The following is a 16278-nucleotide window of genomic DNA, read 5'->3' on the forward strand; positions in this document are numbered from 1 at the left end:
ATGTTGATAATGTTAGTCTGAAACACATTCAGCATCTTGTACCCTGACAGTTTTTCTCTAATTGAATGGCATTGTCTTCATAGAATAAAGAAGGTGATTTTGCTTTTCTGACAAAAGCAAATTTTCTTAAAGGTAATTCTTGGGCAGTGAAAAAAAAATTTTTTTTAAATTTTTAATTGAAGGATAATTGCTTGACAATGTTGTGTTGGCTTCTGCTGTACAGCAAGGTGAATCAGCCGTAAGTATAACTATATCCCCTCCCTCCAATGGAAACTTCTTATCATCTTCAAACTTAGGAAGGTTTCACAGAGTAACCTTTTCACTTACATAGTTGATATCAAGATCTGGATGGAAATTTTTACAAAACCATCTATATGCCTGGGGGATTTTTTCCCCTCCTATGAAGCAGTCAAGTTGACAAATTAATATATTTGGTCTTTGGAAATTTGCTAAATTGCAGATGCAATATATCGATGGACAGATGTCTGTTTCTCTCTCTCTCTGTTTTTTAATGTTTTTGGTGAAAGCAACTGAGGGACCAGAGACAGTGTTTTGTTGTTGTTGTTATTTTTGTCTTTGTTTTTGTGTGTGCCTTTCTCTGCTTGTCCTGAATCAACAGGGATTAGCCAACTGATAGACTAAGCAAAGTGGGAAAGTGATTCTTACCTTTGCTGTTCCCAGGCTTGATATTCCAAGGATCAGTACTTTTTACAAGTGCCCCAGACTGCTTCTTATCATCAGACAAGTCAGGGAAGCACTAATTCAGGGAATTCACTCTCCATTAACCACACACTCAATTTACAAAATGACCCAAATGCTTGTGAAATGATTTTTTTTTTTTTTCCTATTAAGCACCAACATCAAGATACAAGATATGATAGCTTAGGATGAACGGTGTCGGATTCTTGATCTCTGAAGAAGATTCAGCTTTGGGACCAGAGACCAGGCTTGACCACTCGGGGCTCTTGTGTGGCAGACGCTTTTACTACAGTGAAAAGGGTCAGAGAAAGCTTCTGACATAGACATCAGAAGGAGGTGGGACGTGCCCCACTTCCTAGTCTTTGGCAAGGGAATTACATACTTTTTAATTAGCTATTACAAGTCAAAAGAATGTCTCAAGGTTGTAAAAATTTTACCAGACCCACTCCCATAATACACATTCTAAGATATCAGGATTAGGCAGAAGGTTCTCAGGAAGGAGAAACTGTCCTCAAGCAGGATATATTGTTGTTATATAATCCCTGCTACTGCTGCTGAGTCGCGTCAGTCGTGTCCGACTCTGTGCAACCCCATAGACGGCAGCCTACAAGGCTCCGCCATCCCTGGGATTCTCCAGGCAAGAACACTGGAGTGGGTTGCCATTTCCTTCTCCATATAATCCCTAGTACAGAGTTTAAACTGAGTTGTTTGTTGGGTAACCATCAGTTCCCGGCTTAAAGGAAAAAAAAGAAACCAGCGGTTTTGTGTGATTAAGACTAAGGAATGTAGAGGGGGGAAAAAAAGTTTCTTCTTTCCTTCTCTTTGAGAATTTCAGACCCCTAGCTCCTCTGGGCTTCCCTGGTGATTCAGATGGCAAAGCGTCTGCTTGCAATGCTGGAGACCCAGGTTCGATCTCTGGGTCAGGAAGAGCCCCTGGAGAAGGAAATGGCAATCCACTCCAGTACTCTTGCCTGGGAAATGCCATGGAAAGAGGAGCCTGGTAGGCTACAGTCCATGGGGTTGCAAAGAGTCAGGCATGCCTGAGTGACTACTTTACTTTACTATCCCCTCCTCGAGACCCCCAGATCCCTCTCTCCTCGGGGACCCCCGCACTTCTTATCAACCTGCCTAGGAATTGACTGTCAGATGAATACATTACAGCGCCAGAAATTTGCAAAATTCTCATAGACTATGAATTCATCAATACCTTCATTTGTGCATATCATGTCGAACCTTTTGTCTTCCGCTGATTCTCAGTCACTCTTTTTTATTGTTTTGGCTTGTGGTGGGTCTTCACTGCTGTGTGTGGGCTTTCTCTAGTTGCCACAGAGGGCCTATTCTCTGCTTACCTTGTGCAGGCTTCTCATTGTGGGGGCCTCTCTCTTGTTGGGGAGCACAGGCCCTCGGGTGCACACACTTCAGCACTCGCAGCCTCTGGGCTCAGTACTTCTGGCATGTGGGCTCACCTGTTCCACGGCACGTAGGATCTTCCTGGACCAGGTAGAGAGCACCACGTATAAGTGTCCGGTTGCCCTGCAAGGTAGAGTCTTAAGCACTGGGCCACCAGCGAAGACCTCAATCCCTGTTCTTAAGCTCTGAGGCCTATGGGAGCAGGAAAGCACCTTACCAATTAGAATTTCGTTATCATGAAACGTTATTATCTTCGTGTGCATGTCACCTGCTGGCTTAAAGATGGTTGTGTACCTGTTGTGTTCCTGACATAGACATAGTGGGCACACGATGGGAAGGTTATGATAGCCCAGCTCTCGAGCTGCAGGTTCATCAGCTTCTCGTCACCCGTGGCCCCTGCTGGATGGGTTGTTGGTAGTTGTTCAGTCCCTAAAAGTCATGTTTGACTCTCTGTAACCCCATGGACTGTGGCACACCAGGCTCCTCTCTCCTCCACTATCTCGAGGAGCTTGCTCAAGCTCACGTCTGTCAAGTCGCTGATGCCATCCAACCATCTCATCCTCTGTTGCTGCCTTCTCCTCCTGCTCTCAACCTCTCCCAGCATCAGGGTCTTTTCCAGTGAGTTGGCTCTTTGCATCAGGTGACCAGAGGTATTGGAGCTTCAGCTTCACCATCAGTCCTTCCAATGAATGTTCAGGGTTGATTTCCTTTCGGATTGACTGCTTATCTCCTTGCTGTTCAAGGGGCTCTCCAGAGTCTTCTCCAGCACCGCAATCTGAAAACCTCAGTTCTCTGGTGCTCAGGCCTCTTTATGGTCCAACTGTCACGTCCGTACATGACTGCTTGAAAAACCATAGCTGTAACTATACAGACCTTGGTTGGCAAAGAGATGTCTCTCCTTTTTAATACACCGTCTGGACGGGTACCTTGGGGCAACCTGTATAAACTCCGGAGTCTCATTTTCCTTTACCGTGAAATAGGCAAAATAATTCCTGTGATCGTAAGGGGTGGATCCTAAAGTCCTAAAGTTTACATAAATTGCTTTCAGAGGGTTCAGTGTTCAAGAAACGAGGCTATCTGCTAGTGCTGTTGTGAGGAGTGGCGATTTTTTGGTAATAACTGTGCTTGTTTGTTTTGGCTCTGCTTCGTCTTCCTTGCTGCGTGGGCTCGTGTCTAGTCACAGGGAGTGGGAGGCTGCTCCGTAGTTGCTGTGCTCCAGGCTCCTCATTGCGGGGGCTTCTCTTGTGGCAGAGCACAAGCTCTAGGGTGTGCTGGCTCCAGTAGTGGGGGCAACGGGCTGAGCTGCTGGGCGGCCTGTGGGGTCCTCCTGGATCAGGGTGGAACCCGCGCCTCCTGCATCAGCCGGTGGATTCTTTACCGCTGAGCCGCCAGGGAAGTGCAAAATTCTTATGTTATTATCAGACGTCGTGGCAACTGCCCGTGAGGAGGACAGAATGCCGATACCAGACGGTGCAGCAGGGCGTCCTCGTCTGTTTACTGTACTTTATGCCCTGCGATGCACCACAGTTCACGTGTGGTCAGAAAATAATGGAGCATCTGGGAATACAACTTGCCATCACTGTTCATAATTAACCTCTACTTGGGACTTTCAAGGAGAAGTGTGCAGTGTCCTTTTGATACAAAATATCTGGCGAGAAGCCAGAATTGAAAGAGACACGGGTACCCCAGTGTTCACTGCAACACTGCTTACAATAGCCAGGACATGGAAGCAATGTCCATCAGCAGACGAATGGATGAGAAAGCAGTGGTACCTATACACAATGGAATATTTCTCAGCCATTAAAAAGAATACACTTGAATTAGTTCTAATGAGGTGGATGAAACTGGAGCCTATTATACAGAGTGAAGTAAGTCAGAAAGAAAAACACCAATACAGTATACTAACACATATATATGGAATTTAGAAAGATGGTAATGATGACCCTGTGTGCAAGACAGCAAAAGAGACACAGATGTACAGAATAGACTTTTGGACTCTCTTGGAGAAGGCGAGGGTGGGATGATTTGAGAGAATAACCTTGAAACATGTATATTACCATATGTGAAACAGATCGCCAGTCCAGGTTTGATGCATGAGACAGGGTGCTCCGGGCTGGTGCACTGGGACGACCCAGAGGGATGGGATGGGGAGGGAGGTGGGAGGGGGGTTCAGGATGGGGAACACATGTACACCCGTGGCGGATTCCTGTCAAGTATGGCAAAAACCACTACAGCATTGTAAACTAATTAGCCTCCAATTAAAATAAACAATTTATTAAAAAAAAATCTTGTATCAAAAGTTCTAAGTTATTCAGAGCAGTAAACATTGACTATCAAGAAAGGAAGGGCAGGACTTTTAACAAAATCAAGAAAGTGAAGAATTTAAGGAGAAGAAGAAATGTTTCTAATTAACTCTGTTTTGAGATACTGCAGATTATTAATGTGATGATGGCCTTGTGCCTACGATAATTCTTCAGTTTTCTTGATCCTTTTTTTTTAATAGGTAGAATGATGAATGCCAGTTCATAGCATCCAAAATAGACAACATTTCCTAGGTCACTTATAGTTGTTTCCTGTAGACTTATAGGCTTCCCTGGTGGTTCAGATGGGAAAGCGTCCGTCTGCAGTGCAGGAGACCCAGGTTCTATCCCTGAGTCGGGAAGATCCCCTGGAGAAGGAAATGGCAACCCACTCCAGTATTCTTGCCTGGAAAATCCCATGGACGGAAGAGCCTGGTAGGCTCCAGTCTGTGGGGTTGCAAAGAGTCGGACACGACTGAGCGACTTCACTTTCACTTTTCACTTTCATAGACTTATAGTCGACATCTGCTTATAGACGTAGGTGACATCTCTCGACCCTTGGTCTAGAATCTCCATCCAGCTAGAATGATGTCACTAGTTACCTACTTACGCAGATGTCACGTCCCCTCTACTGAGTTCTCACATCCCACTCCACCCCTAGTTACAAAGCACCATGACCCTGTCATGGACTGCAAGCCAAGCACACTTGACACCCGCTCACACCTGCCCACTTGTGTGCACACCTGCCTACCTGTGAGAACCTGCACAGCTGTGAGCTGTGTGTGGGCTCAAGTTGTGTCCTATCGGTTATTCTAGACACAGTTTTTATGACAGTAACTAACCCATGACAGGTAATCATTGTGCAAATGTGAAACGATTCAACAACACTTCAGTGTTTTAGAAAGAGCCAGAAAGCAGAAACGGAAATCACCAATACGCCAAGCTCAAGTCAGCTGACTCAAGACAGGAACACATGATTGAGTTTAGGTATAAGAGCTGTAAAGGGCTCCCCTGGTAGCTCAGACCAGGAAGCATCTATCTGCAATGCAGGTGACCCAGGTTCCATCCCTGGGTCAGGAAGATCCGCTGGAGAAGGGAACGGCAACCCACTCCAGTATTCTCACCTGGGGCAGCCCATGGACAGAGGAGCCTGCTGGAGTACAGTCCATAGGGTCACGAGGAGTCGGACACGACTGTGTAACTAACACACACAAGGCTGACTCAAGTCAGGAAGACGTGATTGAATTTGGGTATAAGAGCAATAAAGGCATAGTGTGAAGCATATTTACCTTTTTTTTAAAAAAATTTTATCATGAAACATTTTAGATAAATACAAAAGTTAAGAAAATAGTATCATAACGTTGTTGTCCAGCCGCCCTTACACATCCAGGCCAGCACACAGCTTCAAGCTACACACACACAGAAATAGCCATTTGTGGGGACACCCCCGGTAGTCCAGTGGTTCATAATCCGCCACCCAGTGCAGGGGCTGTGGGCTCGATTCCTGGCAGGGGAACTGAGATGGCACGTGCCAGGGAGCAGCTAAGCCCATGTGCCACAGCTGCTAAGCCCGCACGCAGTAGAGTTGGTGTGCTGCAACAAAAGCTCCCACAACGCCACTAAGACCAGACTCAGCCAGATAAATAAATATTTGTTTAGATCAAAGAGTCTAATAAACGTCCCATCCCTCAGCTACAACACACGTGCTCCCAGCCCCCTCTCGTTTCACTACACCCTCCCCTCCAGTTTGGATGGTCTCGAAGCCAAGCCTAGACTCACGTCATTTCTTCAGGAAGCATTTCATCTGCTCTCCTCCAGCACGTGGGACTCCTCTGTTACGAGCGAGGTGAGCGTGTGAATTTGGAGTGCACATGTGAGCCGTGGAGCCTGTTTTGTGTACAAAAAAGAGCTTCACAACCAAGATAATCATGATGGTGTGATCACTCACCTAGAGCCAGACATCCTGGAATGTGAAGTCAAGTGAGCCTTAGAAAGCATCACTACGAACAAAGCTAGTGGAGGTGATGGAATTCCAGTTGAACTATTTCAAATCCTGAAAGATGATGCTGTAAAAGTGCTGCACTCAATATGCCAGCAAATTTGGAAAACTCAGCAGTGGCCACAGGACTGGAAAAGGTCAGTTTTCATTCCAATCCCAAAGAAAAGCAATGCCAAAGAATGCTCAAACTACCGCACAATTGCACTCATCTCACACGCTAGTAAAGTAATGCTCAAAATTCTCCAGGCCAGGCTTCAGCAGTACGTGAACAGTGAAACTTCCAGATGTTCAAGCTGGTTTTAGAAAAGGCAGAGGAACCAGAGATCAAATTGCCAACATCCGCTGGATCATGGAAAAAGCAAGAGAGTTCCAGAAAAACATCTCTTTCTGCTTCATTAACTATGCCAAAGCCTTTGACTGTGTGGATCACAATAAACTGTGGAAAATTCTGAAAGAGATGGGAATATCAGACCACCTGACCTGCCTCTTAAGAAACCTGTATGCAGGTCAGGAAGCAACAGTTAGAACTGGACATGGAACAACAGACTGGTTCCAGATAGGAAAAGGAGTACGTCAAGGCTGTATATTGTCACCCTGCTTATTTAACTTATGTGCAGAATACATCATGAGAAATATTGGGCTGGAAGAATCACAAGCTGGAATCAAGACTGCCAGGAGAAATATCAATAACCTCAGATATGCAGATGACACCACCCTTATGGCAGAAAGTGAAGAGGAACTCAAAAGCCTCTTGATGAAAGTGAAAGAGGAGAGTGAAACAGTTGGCTTAAAGCTCAACATTCAGAAAACGAAGATCATGGCATCTGGTCCCATCACGTCATGGGAAATAGATGGGGAAACAGTGGAAACAATGTCAGACTTTATTTTGGGGGGCTCCAGAATCACTGCAGATGGTGATTGCAGCCATGAAATTAAAAGACGCTTACTCCTTGGAAGGAAAGTTATGACCAAGCTAGATAGCATTTTAAAAAGCAGAGACATTAGTTTGCCAACAAAGGTCTGTCTAGTCAAGGCTATGGTTTTTCTAGTGGTCATGTATTGATGTGAGAGTTGGACTGTGAAGAAGGCTGAGTGCTGAAGAATTGATGCTTTTGAAGTGTGGTGTTGGAGAAGACTCTTGAGAGTCCCTTGGACTGCAAGGAGATCCAACCAGTCCATTCTAAAGGAGATCAGTCCTGGGGGTTCATTGGAAGAACTGATGCTGAAGCTGAAACTCCAGTCCTTTGGCCACCTCATGTGAAGAGTTGACGCCTTGGAAAAGACTCTGATGCTGGGAGGGATTGGGGGCAGGAGGAGAAGGGGACAACACAGGATGAGATGGCTGGATGGCATCACTGACTCAATGGACGTGAATCTGAGTGAACTCCGGGAGATGTTGATGGACAGGGAGGCGTGGCGTGCTGGGATTCAGTGGGTTGCAAAGAGTGGGACATGACTGAGCGACTGACCTGAAGTGAACTGAATGTATGTGTGTAGCTGTGAGAGAGTCGATTCCTAGGCAGATTGATAAAAGAAGTCCAGGATCCCAGAGGAGGAGATAGGGGTCTGGGATTCTCAAGGAGGAGGAAAGGACAAACATCTTTTTTTTTTTTTCCTCTGCATTCCTTAGTGTTAGTCATATAAAGGGTTTCTTTTTTTTCTCTTTAAGCCTGAACTGATGACTACACAACAAACCGCTCAGTTTAAACTCTGTACTAAGGATTATGGAACAACAGTGTATCCTGCTTGAGGACAGTTTCTCCTTCCTGAAAACCTTCTGACTAATCCTGATATCTCAAAATGTATCTTATGGGAGAGGGTCTGGCAGGATCTTTCTATTGATAAGTCTAGTCCTGTTATCCTAAAATGTGAATTGTCGGAGTGGGTCTGGTAAAAGTTTCACAAACGCCCAAAATGTGCATTCCAGGAACACAGAAAAGGAAAAGGACCAGCCACTTCAGTGCTGTTGCAGGAAATAGGAGATCATTTTAATGTAGAATTTTATCATGTGAGTTTTCTAACCAAATATTTTCTGCCAGTATCCCTCTGCCGCCGCTGCAGCTGCTGCTAAGTCGCTTCAGTCGTGTCCGATTCTGTGCGACCCCAGAGACGGCAGCCCACCAGGCTCCCCCGTCCCTGGGATTCTTCAGGCAAGAACACTGGCGTGGGTTACCACCTCCTTCTCCAATGCATGAAAGTGAACAGTGAAAGTGAAGTGGCTCAGTTGTGTCCGACCCTCAGTGACCCCATGGACTGCAGCCCACCAGGCTCTTCCGTCCATGGGATTTTCCAGGCAAGAGTACCAACGGCTAACTAAAAACAGATGCCCAATGTAATAGTTGTGAGTTAAGTTTTATTTGGGACAATATGAAGACTGCAGCCTGGGAGAAAGCACCTCAATAGTTCTGAGAGCCTGCTCCTGAGAGGCAGTGAGGGGAGGTGCGTATATAAGAGTTTGGTGAAGGGGGGAGTTTATGCAAGTAAGAACTCATTTTATAAGAGGTTTCCTGCCAGTCAGAGGAGCTGATGTCAGCAGGAAGGGGTTTAGTGCTGCTCTAGATGTGAAAAGATCCTGAAACCACCTCCTGAACATACCTATCTAGAGACCTGTCCCACCAGATTCCCTGGAGCACAGAGTGCCTCACTCCGCCCCTCGGGGCATTTAAGCTCAACAGCTGCAAAGCACAGGGTTCAGTCTCCACAGAAAAAGTGAAGGAAAGTGAAGTCGCTCAGTCATGTCTGACTCTTTGCAGCCCCTTGGACTGTAGCCCAACCAGGCTCCTCCGTCCGTGGGATTCTCCAGGCAAGAATACTGGAGTGGTTTCCTGTTTCCTCCTCCAGGGGATCCTCCCGACCCAGGGATCAAACCCGGGTCTCCTGCATTGCAGGTGGATTCTTTACCATCTGAGACACCAGGGAGGTCCTGGCAAATGCTCTTGGCAAGCGCCAATTTATAGTTGAGACAACAGTCATCCAAAACAATAAAATAATTCTAAACAAAGTTCTGCTTATATGGAAAATATGATGAAGATCGTCTAACTCAGTAAGGCTGTATTTCTGTTCTTCTGTACTGGGTACATTCTACGAACTTGCTTTGTATTCACAGCATCCTTTGCCTGGATGTTTCTTTCTTTTTGAGTTAGGTCTGGGAAGACAATGGCTGGTAGATTGGGCGGTCGGGGTGGGGTGGCGGTTGATGAATTTTCTACTTAATAAAACAACAGGTGATTGAAATATATTTGAATTCACCAGAAGGAATCAATGAGATCTGGAAAACTGTTAGTATTCACCCCTGGATCAGAAAGTCATGCAATTCAAATCTTCTCCCTCCTAACTTTGGCTGCAGTGATAGAGCAGGGTAGATGGGGTGTGTAAAGATTTAAGAAAAGAAAACAGTCTGGGATCATGCTAAGCTGCCCTGTCACTTAAACTGTGGCCATATAAAACGGCAGAAAATCAGGGCCATAGAATAGTTCAGCTGGCTGTCTGTGTGGGGCCATTCGGGTGAAAGGCTGACGGACTGATTGTGGTCAGGCAGGAGCAGTGAATCTTCGTCAACCAGGAGTGTGAGTCTGTGAAGCCAGGGGGTGACGGGATCAGGCAGATTGTGGACATCCATCAAGTGAGGCTGGGTGATGCCAAAAGAAAAAATCCATAGTGAAAACCACGGAATGTGTTTGCAGTGTTTCATTATGATACACACTCTAAGGTGAAAGTGATCTAAGATGCTGAGAAGACACACTTGTTATTCTAAGTACAGGAGATAGTGCTCTAGGGAGAGTATAATGCATGACCAAGGTCACGTTGACAGTTCATGAAAAAACAAGGATGAGAGATCCTTTTTTTCCTCCCCAGATTCTTGAGAATATTCTATATACCACATTACCTCCTGTTTTTCTTTCTAAAAATCATGGAGTAATTGTTAAAGAAAGCTGTGACAACCCTGCTGCTGCTGCTAAGTCGCTTCAGTCATGTCCAACTCTGTGCGACCCCATAGACGGCAGCCCACCAGGCTCCCCCGTCCCTGGGATTCTCCAGGCAAGAACACTGGAGGGGGTTGCCATTTCCTTCTCCAATGCAGGAAAGTGAAAAGTAAAAGTGAAGTCGCTCAGTGGTGTCTGACTCTTAGCGACCCCATAGACCGCAGCCCACCAGGCTCCCCCGTTCCTGGGATTCTCCAGGCAAGAACACTGGAGTGGGTTGCCATTTCCTTCTCCAATGCAGGAAAGTGAAAATTGAAAGTGAAGTCGCTCAGTGGTGTCCGACTCTTAGCGACCCCATGGACTGCAGCCTTCCAGGCTCCTCTGTCCTTGGGATTTTCCAGGCAAGAGTACTGGAGTGGGGTGGCAAGCCTAGACAGCATATTAAAAAGCAGAGACATCGCTTTGCTGACAGAGGTCCATCTAGTCAAAGCTAGGGTTTTGCCAGTAGTCATGTACCCATGTGAGAGCTGGACTATAAAGAAGACTGAGCGCCAAAGAATTGATGCTTTCACATTATGGTGCTTGAGAGTCCCTTGGACTGCAAGGAGATCAAACCAGTCCCTCTTAAAGGAAATCAGTCCTGAATATTCACTGGAAGGACGGATGCTGAAGTTGAAGCTCCAGTACTTTGGCCACTTGATGCAAAGAGCCGATTCATTGGAAAAGCCCCTGATGCTGGAAAAGATTGAAGGTGGGAGGAGAAGGGGATGACAGAGGATGAGATGGTTGGGTGGCATCTTGGACTCAATGGACATGAGTCTGAGCAAACTCTGGGAGATGGTGATGGACAGGGAGGCCTGGCGTGCTGCAGTCCATGGGGTGGCCAAGAATTGGACACGAGCGAGCGATTGACACCAACAGCTAAACTTTAAAGCAACCGAAGGAATAGCCATCTAGTGTTTGTTTAATTTTCCCCATTGGTTTTCAGCATTCAAGGACATGTAATGTATACGTGGAAAGACCCACTCAGTGTGGGCTTCCTCACGCACGTCGCCGTGACAACCGGTATGCCCCACCCAGTTCTGCGTCATGTAACAATCCCTTTAAACATCTGGCCCTGCTCTGCAGGGTAATGAATTCAGATCCGTTGAAAACGTAGAGCTTACGTGCTTGGTACTCGCCCTCTTCACATTATTGTTTGAAGCAATGAAAGCTTTACCAAATGCATGGGTTTTTCCTCCTCTTCTTCCACAGTTTATTCATCTGATCTGGCTGCTCTGGGGCTTCATGACATGACTTCATTGCACTTTCTCAGTGTCTTTGGCTCCTACCATTCATTCCCACCCGTGTTCAGGTGAAAAGATGGTCTGGGAGTGAGTTTCATCGGTCAGCAATCTCTTATTGTACACCTATACTAGTTTTCATTTCAGCGTTAGGCCCTTTAAGTCACCGGTCCCCAGGCTTCTCAGCACCAGGGACCAGTTTCATGTCGGGTATAAACTAAGTCACGCTACCCAGAAAGCCTCAAAACCTGTAACCCCCTTGCCTGTATGAAAGAGAGGTACGGATTTGAACCTTATATATATATATGTATATTTTGAGGCATCATTAAAGTGTACACACTTTAAGTTTTTTGTCTTAACCTTGTTTGTGATCCAACTCTCACATGTGTACGTGACTCCTGGAAAAACCAAAGCTTTGACTATACAGACCTTTTTTGGCAAAGTGATGTCTCTGCTTTTTAATATGCTGCCTAGGTTTGTCATAGCTTTCCTCCCAAGGAGCAAGCGTCTCTTAATTTCATGGCTGAAGTCACCCTCTGCATTGATTTTGGAGCCCAAGAAAAACAAAAGTCTGTAACCGTTTCCACTTTACCCCTTTCTATTTGTCATGAAGTTACAGGACCGGATGCCATGCTCTTGGTTTTTTTGATGTTGCATTTCAAGTCAGCATCTCCACTCTCCTGAACAGGGGAGAATAGAACTCTTTATTGATTGTACATTGGCCAGTCACAGTGCTGGACACTTATACATTATCTCTTAAACGTATTTATTTGACAGAAGCTCAATACACACATAGGGAATAGAAGAGACTACCCGTTTGTCCTATGCTTTTCATGATTGTTGAACTATCTTTGATTTTATATAATGAATTTATAGTTACATATGGAGTCAAAATATGTTAACTTTTTACAATGTAGCATTGAAAGAATAAGCGTAAAAAATTGCAAATAAAAGTTCTAAACAATAGCGTAACATTAAGGGGAAACATTTTTAATTGTGTAAGGAAGAGAAAGTATTGGGTAAACAAGAGTAAATCACTTCATCTGTGCAAATGATACTCCATGACAAACATTTCAAGTGTAGGAGAAGCAAGCAAAAGTTAATTTAGAAGCTCATCGTATGAGCGTGTACAGAGGTTCGCCAAGATGCCAGTTCAACCGAGTCAGTCTCATTTGCTGTCCCCCTGGATGAAATGTTTATATGTCCTGGCTCACTGCGGGGTGATTTATCTGGCTACGTCATCCTTACCCTCTCTTGCCAGTGTCCTGCCTCAGATTAAAATATAAACACTCCCTCATGCCTGCCCCCTGCTTTTGAAGCATCATTAGCCTCGTCTGAGGGCACATTTGGTTATGAGCTAGTAAAATCCTTACGCGTGATATTTAAACAAGATGGCAGTGATATATGACGTTCAGTTCACTCCCTTTTATCTCACTGTCAAGTTGGACAAGCTCAACTCTTAATAAGAGTCAGAGGCTTGGCCAGATCAAAGCTGGGTCTCCTATAAATTAAAAGGGTGTATCTCTTCCCTGTATCCTTCCCTTTAAGTAGGAACCTTAAGTTCATTCTTTAAGTTTGTGAATCTGTTTCTGAATTTGTTTGTACATAAGTTCATTTGTACCATTGCTTTTTAGATTCTGCTTATAAGGGTTGCCATACTATAGTTAGGGAGTCTGGGATGGACATGTACACATCGCTGTATTTAACATGGAGAACCAGCAAGGACCTGCTGGACAGCACAGGGAACTCTGCTCAATACTCTGTGATAACCTTATGGTTCCCAGGGGGAATGGATGGGGGAAGGGATAGTCAGGGAATCTGGGATGGACATGGACACACGGCTGTATTTAACATGGAGAACCAGCAAGGACCTGCTGGACAGCACAGGGAACTCTGCTCAGTGTCATGTGGCAGCCTGGATGGGACGGGAATTTGGATCCATGTCCATGTATGGCTGAGTCCCTTTGCTGTCTGTCTGAAATTATGACAAGACTGTTAATCAGCTATGAAGGTGAAGGTGAAGTCACTCAGTCGTGTCTGACTCTTTGCGACCCCGTGGACTGTAACCTACTAGGTTTCTCCATCCATGGGATTCTCCAGACAAGAATACTGGAGTGGATTGCCATTTCCTTCTCCAAGGGATCTTCCCAACCCAGGAATTGAACCCGGGTCTCCTGCATTGGAGGCAGATGCTTTAACCTCTGAGCCACCAGGGAAGCCCATTAATCAGCTATACCTCAATACAAAATAAAAAGTTTAACATGAGGGAAAATAGAGTATTTTGGGAGGCAATAAAGAAAGCAAAAAAAAAAAAAAAAAGGTGTGTCTCTGCTATAAGCACTCGCATCTCAGCAGCTAACCTCGCTTTCAAACCTCCCTCTTCTCCAGTCCTCCCCTTAAGCTCTGTGAGTCTTCCAGTGGCCACCTGGCTGGTCAGTGTCTCCCCAGAGCTCTACTTCCTCTTTTTTCCAGTTTGAATTGCTTACTTCGCCACTGGCCCATCTCAAAACCTCAGAACTATGTCCACTCTCCTCTCCCATTTCTTAGGGTCTCGTATGATCCGCTCCTAGTTGGTTCACCACGTCCCAGCTCAGACTTAGGGCCTCTCTCCAGAAGCGCCTCACTGACTCTCTGACAGCCGTCTCTGCCCTGTCTCCTACTGAAATCCTTCCTGAATAGGCCAGAAGATTTACCTTTGTCATTCTGCTTACTTGCTTCAGTTGTGTCTGACTCTCTGTGACCCCGTGAACTGTAGCCCAACAGGCTCCTCTGTTCATGGGACTTCCCAGGCAAGAATACTGAAGTGGGTTGCCTTCTCCAGGGGATCTTCCCAAACCAGGGATCCAAACCGTGTCTCCTGCCTGGGCAGGTGGATTCTTTCCTGCTGAGCTATCAGGGAAGCCGTGTGTGTGTGTGTGTGTGTGTGTGTGTGTGTCTGTGTGTAGACTGCATCTTAAAAAGAGTATTATCAAATTAATTGAATATTTTAAGACTTAATGAAAGGGAGATGAAAACAAACTTACAGAATGACCAAAGATTACTCTCCAAAGTCACGCTAACACAAACTACCACTAACGTGGTCCTTCCATGATAAATTTTTTTTTGTTAGAGTTAAGAAGGGTTGATCATTCATCATTAGATACAGACACTTCACAGGACTGCACCGCATTAATGTAAATGAAACCACCAAGGCGATTTTTTTTTTTAAATTTCAAGTTCACTGCATCCAGCCATAACAATCCATGGAAAATTCTGACTTAGAATAGCTCTCTTCAGTCTGACACTCCATTTATGGGTAGAGGGTTTCAGACGAGATTCAAACGTGGACAGAAATATGAAATCATGTATATATGTTTGCCATGTTTTATACAATGTACATTACCCAGCAGAAATAGCAATGTTTTGTATGTCTTTGCTGTGGTCAGAATTAAGCCCGTTACCTCTGGGGCTGTTTGTACACTATTTCAACATGTCAAGAGTTTCTCAGGCATAGCTTAATGTCCAGTCAGAGACCTTTGCTCGCACCTTTCCCCTCACCCATGTCTTACTTTTGCGATCCTCTTCAGGATGCCTTTTCTCCTCCACCTGCTTTTTCTTTCTTTTCTTCACAGACATGTCTTCCTTCTCCACCCTGAAGATTCATCCCTGAGACAGTTCTCAGGCCCTTCATTGTGTTGGAAATCCCCAGCTTCATGTTCTGGCCTTTGTGCTGTGGAGCGTCAAATCCGATGTCCAAGCACCACAGCTACCCCTTTCAGCCGTGTGTGACTCTTTGCCGCCCCCTGGACTGAGCTCACCAGGCTCCTCTGTCCATGGGATTCTCCAGGCCAGAATACTGGAGTGGGTTGCCATGCCCTTCTCCAGGGGATCTTCCCGAGTCAGGGATCGAACGCAAGTCTCCCACCTTGCAGGCGGATTCATCACCGTCTGAGCCACCAGGGAAGCCAGCACAGAGAGGATGTAATAATAATGGAAATAAAGAAATAAAATGTAATATGCTTGATTCATCCTCAAACCATCCCCCTGACACCTGCCGCAGGTCTGTGGAAAAATTATCTTTCATGAAACCCATCCCAGGTGCCAAAAAGGTTGGGGACCACTGCTGTAGAAGGCGGGCTGCCCCGGTGGCGCTCGTGGTAAAGAACCCACCTGGCAATGCAGGAGACGTAAGAGACGCAGGTTCGATCCCTGGGTCCGGAAGATCCCCTGAAGGAGGAGGGCATGGTAACCCGGTCCAGTATTCTTGCCTGGAGAATCCCCATGGACAGAGGAGCCTGGAGGGCTACAGTCCATAGCGTTGCAAAAGAGTCGGACACGACCAAAGGGACTTAGCCTGCACGCACACTGTAGAAGGCAGAATAAGAAGCCTACTCCTCATAGATGCCTCCATTGTAGTTCCTGGAGTCTCTGAACTTGTGGCTTTCCGTGGCAACGCTGCAGATGGAATTAAGGCTCCCCGTCTACTGACACAAAGTAGATTATTCAGACTGATCCAGTGTCATCCCAGGGGTTCTGACAGGTGGAGGAGGTGGGCAGGGGGGTAGTGTGAGAAGCTCTGGACCAGCCCAGGCTGGCTTTGAAGGTGGCGGAAGGGGCTGGGAGTCAAGGACTGTGGGCTCCTCCAGGGTTCTTACCTGAGCTTTGGGAAGGTACTGGATTCTTGC

At 45.9% G+C, this 16278-nt stretch overlaps 1 protein-coding gene and 1 non-coding gene across 37 annotated transcripts in view; one reads left to right on the forward strand and one right to left on the reverse strand.

Annotated features, from left to right (window-relative positions):
* LOC132657141 (basic salivary proline-rich protein 3-like) overlaps positions 1 to 16278 on the forward strand; it is a 443202-nt gene that overhangs the window by 95971 nt on the left and 330953 nt on the right. For 2 of the 36 annotated variants that reach the window (XR_009599019.1, XR_009599022.1), the window contains one exon: positions 6228 to 9409. The exons of 33 other annotated variants lie outside the window; for them this stretch is intronic. The gene's annotated coding sequence lies outside the window, so the exon portion shown is untranslated. Of the gene's footprint in view, positions 1 to 6227; positions 12587 to 16278 lie in introns of those variants that run through there. One more of the 36 variants, XR_009599014.1, reaches the window with a different exon arrangement.
* On the reverse strand, positions 13759 to 13830 carry TRNAW-CCA (transfer RNA tryptophan (anticodon CCA)). Its single transcript has one exon. It is a non-coding gene; the product is annotated as a tRNA-Trp (tRNA).

Source organism: Ovis aries, chromosome Y (genome assembly GCF_016772045.2).
Source record: "Ovis aries strain OAR_USU_Benz2616 breed Rambouillet chromosome Y, ARS-UI_Ramb_v3.0, whole genome shotgun sequence".
In the NCBI taxonomy this organism is placed as follows: domain Eukaryota; kingdom Metazoa; phylum Chordata; class Mammalia; order Artiodactyla; family Bovidae; genus Ovis; species Ovis aries.